The following is a 9,187-nucleotide window of genomic DNA, read 5'->3' as shown; positions in this document are numbered from 1 at the left end:
ATGTTTTTCCTGAGGAATTGCCAGGATTACCGCCACATCGTGAAGTAGATTTTAGTATCGAGTTACAAGCGGGTACTGCACCAACATCCCTGACACCCCACCGTATGGCTCCTGCCGAACTTCGGGAATTGAAGACACAACTGCAAGAATTACTGGAAAAGGGACTTATCCAACCAAGTACCTCATCGTGGGGCGCACCAGTTCTATTTGCAAAGAAAAAGGACAGAACACTAAGATTGTGCATAGATTATCAGCAACTTAATCGAGTGACGATCAAGAACTGATATCCACTTCCACGGATTGATGACCTTTTTGACCAACTTCGAGGTTCGAAGTGTTATTCAAAGATTGATCTTAGATCTGGCTATCATTAATTGCGGGTCACTGATGATGACATTCCAAAAACTATTTTCCGAACCTGATATGGCCATTACGAATTTGTGGTAATGCCATTTGGATTAACCAATGCACCAGCCGTGTTTATGAGCTTGATCAATAAGATTTTTACTCCGTACTTGGACCAATTCGTGGTGGTGTTTATCGATGATATTCTAGTCTATTCACCGTCGGAAGAAGAACACGAGCAACACTTGAGAGTGGTTCTCCAGGTTTTAAGAGACAACCAGCTATACGCAAAAGCAGGTAAATGCGAGTTCTAGTTGAAGGAAGTCAAATTTTTGGGACACGTCGTATCGGAGCATGGGATCGCTGTAGACCCCGCCAAGGTAGAAGAAGTGTTAGATTGGAAGTAACCAACCTCAGTATTCGAAGTTTGTAGTTTCTTAGGGTTGGCCGGCTATTACCGACGGTTTATTCAAGACTTTTCTAAACTAGCCAAGCCAATGACTCGTCTAATGCAAAAAGAGGTAAAATACGATTGGAACGAAGCATGTGAACAATCCTTTCAAGAACTCAAGAGGAGATTGACTAGTGCCCCAATACTCATCATTCCGGAGCGAGACGTAGGATATACGGTATATTGCGACGCATCCAGGGATGGGCTAGGCTGTGTGCTAATGCAAAAATGGAAGGTGGTGGCTTATGGCTCCAGACAACTGAAACTGCATGAAAGGAATTATTCGACACATGATCTAGACTTGGCAGCAATGGTTTTTGCGTTAAAGCAATGGCGTCATTATCTGTATGGTGAACAATTTGAGATTTTCACAGACCATAAGAGCTTGAAGTATTTGTTCACGCAGAAGGACTTGAACATGAGACAAAGACGGTGGCTATAATATCTTGAAGATTACCATTTTACTCTATCGTACCATCCTGGCAAAGCTAACGTGGTGGCAGGTGCCCTGAGTCGCAAGAACCGGGGAATTATCGCTAGCTTGGCACTCAAGGAATGGAACATGGTCGGAATAGTTAATGTGTTCGGAGTACAGATGAAAGTTCAGGACGAGAAGGTATACCTTGGAGCTCAAATCGCTACGCCCAAATTACTGAACGATGTAATAGAGTCGCAGAAGTATAATCAGGAGGTGGCGTTCATAAAAGTGAGAATAGCATTCAGCGATCCTATGGCTGATTGGATGATTCATTCAAATGGAAGTTTGAGATACCAAGGTAGAGTGTTTGTACCACAAGATAAGTCGCTTAGAGAAAAAGTTCTAAAAGAATTCCATCATTCAGTGTTCGCAGTGCACCCAGGAGGGACGAAAATGTACCAAGACTTAAAACGCCAATACTGGTGGAACGAAATAAAGAAATATGTGGCTCAATTCGTAGCCAGATGCCTTACATGTCAGCAAGTAAAGGCAGAACACCAGCGACCTGGAGGGATGCTTCATCCCTTGCCGATATCATAATAGAAATGGGAGCATGTAACAATGGGCTTTGTCACTAGACTACCCAGGTCACCTAGAGGACACGATTGCTATATGGGTTATAGTTGATCGTTTGACGAAAACTGTAAACTTTTTTCCATATAAACTCTCAGACACTTTGACATCACTGAGTCATCTCTACATTAAAAATTGTTCGACTACACAAAATTCATGTATAAATTGTGTCAGACCGAGACTCGCATTTCACCTCCCGAGTCTGGGATGCCTACAAGAAGCATTGGGGACCGAATTATGTTTCAGTGCCACATTTCATCCTCAAACTGACGGATAGTCGGAACGTACCATTCAGACCTTAAAGGACATGTTAAGAGCTTGTATAGCGATCCCGGTTTTCCATTATTTGTTTAAACTGTATTCTGGGCTCGGGTCCATGGGTGTTGGTTGTTGTCTTATTCTCATTCCCATCCTTTACTCTTGTATTTGAGTCTTGGCTTGTGTTGGGCAGGTTTGAAATAGGTTGGTTGTGTTTGGAAACCAAGAGTTGATGCCCAGATTTTGGCCTTCACGCTCGAGCGAGGTTTTTGACACTCGAGTGGGCCCTTTACTTTTGTTCCTCCGCTCGAGCGGGCATTTTGACGCTCGAGCATGATTATTCAACCCTCAGTACTTTTCGCTGCAGGTCATCGGACGCTCGAGCGTCCACTTTCATGCTCGAGCGAGGACCTTCATCTACAAAACTTCTGGAAGCATGCATTCGACGCTCGAGTGGCGCTTTTCACACTCGAGCGTGAGTCTGTGTCTGACACTCGAGCGGGGTGTTCCACACTCGAGCAGATTGTGTATTATATCAGTCCGAATTTTAGCTTTTTGGATCACTTTTTCGGGCCACTCTCTCTCTTTAGCTTTGCAAAACCCAAACTTGAGAGCTTCTCACTCTAGACTTCATCTTCTCTCTAAGAAATCATCTAGTGTTAGTGATCTTCTACCCTAGTCCCTTTGTATAAAGTGTGGAGCTTGGTGTGAGCTACATTTTGATCCGAAAATCTTTGGGTTTGGAGCACCTTCAAATTTCTTCATCTTCTCTATTGAGCTCCAAAATTTGAGGTAGGGATAACCTACTCTATTCTATGAGTTTTAACATAAATTTTGGTCATTGTGATTAGATGGTGTTGCTTAGTCATTTTGGGAAAGGCTAGGGTTTGATGTGTAAGTTATAAAAGGGGGTTTTCAAATGTTAAACCCCATGTGTATGTAAGACCTTGGAAAATGGGATTATTGTTGTTAAATTGATGAAATTGAACCTTAGGGTTGATAATGGAAAAAGGGAAAAATGCCCTAATTATGTTGGATAAATAATTTGAATAATTAATTTGGGGAAATGTGAAATTGGGTTGGAAATCATGAAATTGGATGGAATTGTAATTGAATGGTGTGGTTGGATTAATTTATCACCCACTTATGAAATTGTTGATTATTTATCTGTTCAATAAATTTATTATCTGTTTAGAGATAACTGCTTTGGGCTATCGGTGAAGGATAGTCTTGATTGTTGTAGAGATTGTATGATGATTAGAGAAAACTAAAACTAATCACATTGAATATGTCATTGAATATGACGGTTGGAATAATACAGCAAATGTGTGTATTGATTGATCATTGTATATGATAAGTGTTTAAATACATTGTATATGTATGTTGTTTGGGAAGAGATAGGGGATGTACTCCATGGTTTGAGAGGAGATAGGGGATGGGCTCTCAAACCTGTTTGGGAGGAGATAGGGGATGGACTCCACTGATACAGCAAATCTGTGTATCATTTGAAATATGGAAGTTTTTTAATATGAGTTATATTCTCATGTGAATTGTGAAGTATGTGTTATAGTCTCATTGCATTGTTTGGTCAGGTTCTGAGCCATAATTATGAATTGAAACGGTATAAGTGAAGGAAACTGAAATGAAAAATGGATGTACTTGATGTTGAATTGAAACGTGTTGTAAGTTGGTTTATAAGTGTCAACCATATATCAAATGCTATTGTTTTAGTTATTTCTCATACTTGGTTTAGTGTATCTCTACTGGGCATTGGCTCACCCTATATGGGACATCATTTTCAGGTTCAGGTTCAGGTGACATGCCACCTCCAAGGATGTAGCTAGGGAGGTTGTAGAAGCTGAAGGCTTACTTTTGTGACTATTTTGTGTATTGCATGTATATCAAGTCAAGGGCTTATTTTGTGTAAAGAGTTAGACCTCCATTTTTGTTGAACCCAAGTGTTGACTTGGAAAGTTGTAAGCCTATAGGGCATTTACTTTTGTTGTCAACATGTAATATCTCTTGTAAGAATACTCTAATGTTGGGAATATGATATCTCTTTCTTGTATCACGAATATATGATTATGGGTTTATTTTTGAAGGCGTTACAGCTTGTGTGATGGATTTCAAGGGGAATTGGGAACGACACCTACCGTTGGTAGAGTTTACATACAACAATAGTTTCCAGGCTAGCATTGACATGGCTCCATTCGAAGCACTGTATGGTCGGCCATGCAGATCACCAATTTGTTGGACTGAAGTTGGAGAAGCGAGCCTATTGGGCCCAGAGATCGTGCAAGAAACTACAAAAAATGTGAAACTTATTCGACAAAGATTAGTGGCAGCTCAAGATCGTCAGAAGAGTTATTCAGATAAGAGGAGAAGACCTCTAACTTTTGATATCGGTGATCATGTTTTCTTGAAAATTCAGGCCCACCGAGGGATCATCCGTTTTGGAAAGAAAGGAAAATTATCACCTCGATATATCGGACCCTTCCAGATACTTCAAAAAAATTGGAGAGGTTGCGTACAAATTGGCTTTACCCCCACAGTTGGCTGGAGTACATAATGTTTTCCATGTTTCCATGCTACGGAAGTATATAATGCCCCCTTCTCACATCATCAACTGGGAAGAAATCCAACTCAATGAAGACGCTACCTTTGAGGAGGGACCAGTAGCAATTATGGACAGACAAGAAAAGAACTTGTGAGGGAAGACAATTCACCTTCTTAAGATACTCTGGCGTCACCATGGTATTGAAGAGTTCACCTGGGAACGTGAAGACACGATGCGGGCAAATTATCCACAACTATTTGAGACGTAAGGTACGATTTAATTTCGAGAACAAAATTTATTTAAGGGGGATAGGTTGTAGAGACCCTAAGTTTTTTGTAATTACACTTGAAACCCTAAGCCTTAAGTTAATAGCATTTTAGCCCTAGTTCCGTAAAAGTCTGCGTAAGGGCCCAAATAAAGAATAATTTTTCCGTGTATTACCAAATTTGGAAATACCCTAAAACTTGGTTTTATTTATTTTACCTCCTAATTTCTAAATTAACTCACACATTTTATTTTTATTTCTATTTTTTTTTTGTTCTTTCATTTATTGTTTATTTGAATAAGATACTATTATTTATTTGAATATGTACATAGTTTAAAATATATATACATATATATATAATATTTTGGTGGAAAAGTTGGTTGGATAACAACAAACAAAAAAATAAAAAAATAAAAAATATCTAGATATTTAGCTTTCCTTAGTCATTAAGCTAGGATCCCTTAGACTCTATAAATTGAGAGCTTGTCCCAAATTCACTCTCACATTTTCAACAGCCCAAGGAGAGGGTGAGAGAGGGAGAGTTGGCTTAAGAGAAGTAGAGAAGTAAGAAGAAGAAAAAAAAAAAAAGAAGAGAAAAAGAAGGAATCAAAGGTGATTCAAGAAGGTGAAGGTAAGAACATACCTCTCCCTTATCTACTCCAATCCTTTTACCATATCATCCTATTGTCTAGTATGCCTCCTGTGTTACAAATCAATGGTAAATAGGGTTTTTGGTGTATGTGAAAGTGTGGGTATGATATAGTGTCATTGTCTTGCAAATTTGTGAAATTAGGCACTGCTACAACTTCTCTAATTTAAAAATAAATATCAAATCTATCTAATTCTCAAATCGAAATTTATTGTAGGATATTTTGTGTCATTAGAGCTTGTGATAATTTTATCAGCTCCTAATTGTGTGTTTTTAGGGCTTGGATAATTTGTTCAAAAATATGGTCCTGAGTCTCTGAAAAGCAGTCCACTTTTAGCAATTTTATAAACTTCTAGAAAACTCATCTCGTGTTGGTTCTTCTGTCAAAATTTAGAACTCTAAGTCCTCTTTTCAACAGATTTTATTTGAGTGAAAACCATCAGGTAGATTGAGAGAAAAGCTAATTTTCCCAAACGGTGACAAATCTGGACAGGTTTTTGAATATAGTTTGTAGATGAATTTTTGGAGGTGCTATGCAACTTCTGAAAATTGGAACTGAAACTAGACAGATTGAATATTGTTTCTGTGCAATTTCAGCCCCTAATTTGACCTAGAAGTATTTTTACTAAAGCGTTCTTGTTAGCCCTGCTGAACCGAACAGTGCTGGAAATTGTGTTCTATTATGTTATTTGTCTATAAGTGTTTCAAAGTATTCCTAATGTTGTTTTCTTGCCTTACTATACTTATGTATGATGATCATGGACTATATTTCCTCTCGTATGTTTTTTTCATACTCTTTTATATCACCGAGTTACCGAATGTGACTAACTTACTTAGCAAAAGATCTAATAAATGGGAAATGATAAGGGGTTGGCAATGGGTGACGTTCATCTTAGTGTTTTAGAACAATTTTATACATATGAATGACATGAATTATGATGGGATTAATACTAAATCAATTAAGTCCTGCGTAAGTAGTTTAAGCGAGCCCCTAGGTTGACTCGGATGTATTCAGACTCTATGCGGTTATTTCAGGGTGTAAGCGAGCCCTTTGGTATGGTATGTGCAGGGTGTAACCGAGCCCTAGGCACGATTTGGTATGGTATGTGCAGGGTGTAATAGAGCCCTAGGCACGATTTGGGTATAAGCAAGCCCACTTGTTGGCCGTCCCTTTTGAGGTCCATCAATGCCACTGACAGGTAAATAATCGAAAGGTGGGCATAGGTGTTAAGGTGTGCAAAGCAGCAAAAGGGGGAGTTCTGAATAGTCTAGTGTTCAATCCTTGTGGTTGGGTAGAATGATCTCTTTGGGGGGATTCTAGATGTCTAGTCTAACTACTAATCCATAGATCCTTGTTGGAAGATTGTATGTTATGTTACCTGATTTGTTCTGTGTATGGTTGATTGATTGGTAGAAGATATGGGAGTGTGTGTGTTTTTACTGGGCATTCCAGCTCATGGCGTGTCATGCCAGGTGAGGAAGCAGCTTACAACGGGGAAGGTTATCCTGAAGACAATCAAGATGAAGTGTTGGAGCCTTGGTTCACTTGAAAATTTGGATTAGTAGTTTGTTTTTGTTTTCCCTTTTCTTTTATCTTTTGGCTTAATAGTGTTGTGTAAACTTCTAGTGGAACTCAAATTAGTTATCTATGCTATAACTCTGCTTATATGTGTATATTAAAATATTGTGGTTGTCTCTCTTGTTTGAGTTGTACTTTACATATATTCTTTTACGGTCTCAAATTTTGGGGCATGACACTTTTATATTTTAGCTGGTATCTTTTTTTTTATATACACACTCCATCAAACTCTCAATTCTAAAATTCTATTTTATTAAAATATTATTTTTTATTCTTTTATCTTTTTCAAACCAGTGCACTAGAGTAATAGAATCACCCGGCCATAGGTTTTGTGACTTGGCTAGATTTTATTTCGAACATCGGGGGGACGATCTGCCATAGCATTTTGGCCCTGTTTTGCTTCAGTTCAGTTCTACTTCGCACTGGCATCAACTAATACATGATTGAGAGAGAGAGAGGGAGAGAGAGAGAGAGAGAGAGAGAGCCTGATGAACTTGCAAGATGGTGAGAATGAAATTTGTGAGATGGCTCTGGTAAGTGTTGACAATAATGGTGGTATGAGAGGTGGTGTTATTGTTGGCGGGACAAAGAAGCACGGGAAAGAAAATAAAATAAAAAATAAATTAACCTATGAATAGTGTCTCGCTTAATCAGGTGAGACACTGTAGCAAAGTCAAAACGAATGGTTGCTATAGAGAGTCTGATGGAGCACGTAGTTATAGCTTTTGCTCTCTACAATAGCTTCAACGCCATTGTAGAGAGCCTGATGTGGATGCTCTTACACTCACCTCTTTCTGATAATTATAAGGATATCTTATAATTTTAATAATTACAAAAACTATTCTTACTTTTAAAACTATTATTAAAATTTCTTTATTGTTAATCTTCTATTAATTTATTTAACAGAATATGATGATATCATCCTGACGTCATATACTACAAGTAAAAAATTTCAAAATTACCCTTATATATTCAAATAGTAAATTTCATTCACCTCTTTTGAGGTTTTACAAAAAATTAATAAAGACCCGCATTATTTTAATAATGTTAAATAATATTATTAAATTCTATACAATATTTAAAAAAATTCTAAATTGTTAAGACAAACATATATATAGTAGAATAACCAAACATAATCTTATCCCAAAAAAAAAAAAAAAAAATAGAGTTAATAAATTGATAACCATTAAACCTTATACTAGATTAAATACAATCATATATTTGAAAATTACGAAACGAAGTATAAAAGATATTTTATTTTTTAAAAAGGCCACCAATTTTAAAAATAATTATATTGAGAAATTAGAGTTTTAAAAAAAAATTAAAAATACATATAGGTATTTGATTTTTTGTCGTATGAAAAATACATATTTGGAGAAATTATCCCTCTCTTTTCATTTTATTTATTTTACTTCTTTCATTTTTTTCTATTTATTTTCTCATTCATTTTTTTAGTGTCACTGTAGAAAATAGCAACACCATATAATTTATTATTTTTATCATTATTTGTTCTATTCTCTCTATTTTTTCCTCAATTTTTCTCTTTCATCCATGTTACCTAGTATCACCCAATATCATAGCAACTTACGAAGCATGAATTTTTCTTTCATTTTGTAAACATATTTTTGTATTAATTTTTTTTAAAGAAAAATAAACATAATAACATTTCATATTTATAATAAAAAAAATTGACTTATAAAAATTACCAAATGTTACCTCATAAAACTTTTAAAAATAAATGTAAAAGTAAAAAAAAAAAATATTTAATCACGTTACAATAAATTAAAATTAAAATTAGATGATGGGAAATGAAAGATAAAAAATTATTTGAGAATAATAAACTATTTAAATTTGTCATTCTTACATCTAATTAAAATAGAATTTTACTCGAAGAAATAAATTATTTGAAAATAATAAAATGCTTAAATAATTTGTTATTTATTACATCTAAAATCTATATCTTCATCTTTGTTTCTTTCATTTAAATTATTTATATTAAATTAAATCTCAAATTTAATTCAAATAAGAAAGA

General features: G+C 36.1%; 1 long non-coding RNA gene across 1 annotated transcript; it reads left to right on the top strand.

The window, feature by feature from the left end:
* Positions 1 to 2,917: 2,917 nt before the first annotated feature.
* LOC114264925 (uncharacterized) lies at positions 2,918 to 7,250 on the top strand. The gene is made up of 2 exons (XR_014365893.1): positions 2,918 to 5,558; positions 7,050 to 7,250. It is a non-coding gene; the product is annotated as an uncharacterized LOC114264925 (long non-coding RNA).
* Positions 7,251 to 9,187: the final 1,937 nt, after the last annotated feature.

The sequence above is a fragment of the Camellia sinensis genome, chromosome 1 (assembly GCF_055761805.1).
Source record: "Camellia sinensis isolate YWXY chromosome 1, ASM5576180v1, whole genome shotgun sequence".
NCBI lineage: Eukaryota > Viridiplantae > Streptophyta > Magnoliopsida > Ericales > Theaceae > Camellia > Camellia sinensis.
Note: the sequence above shows the minus strand (reverse complement) of the source record. Positions and strands in the feature narration are given on the sequence as shown.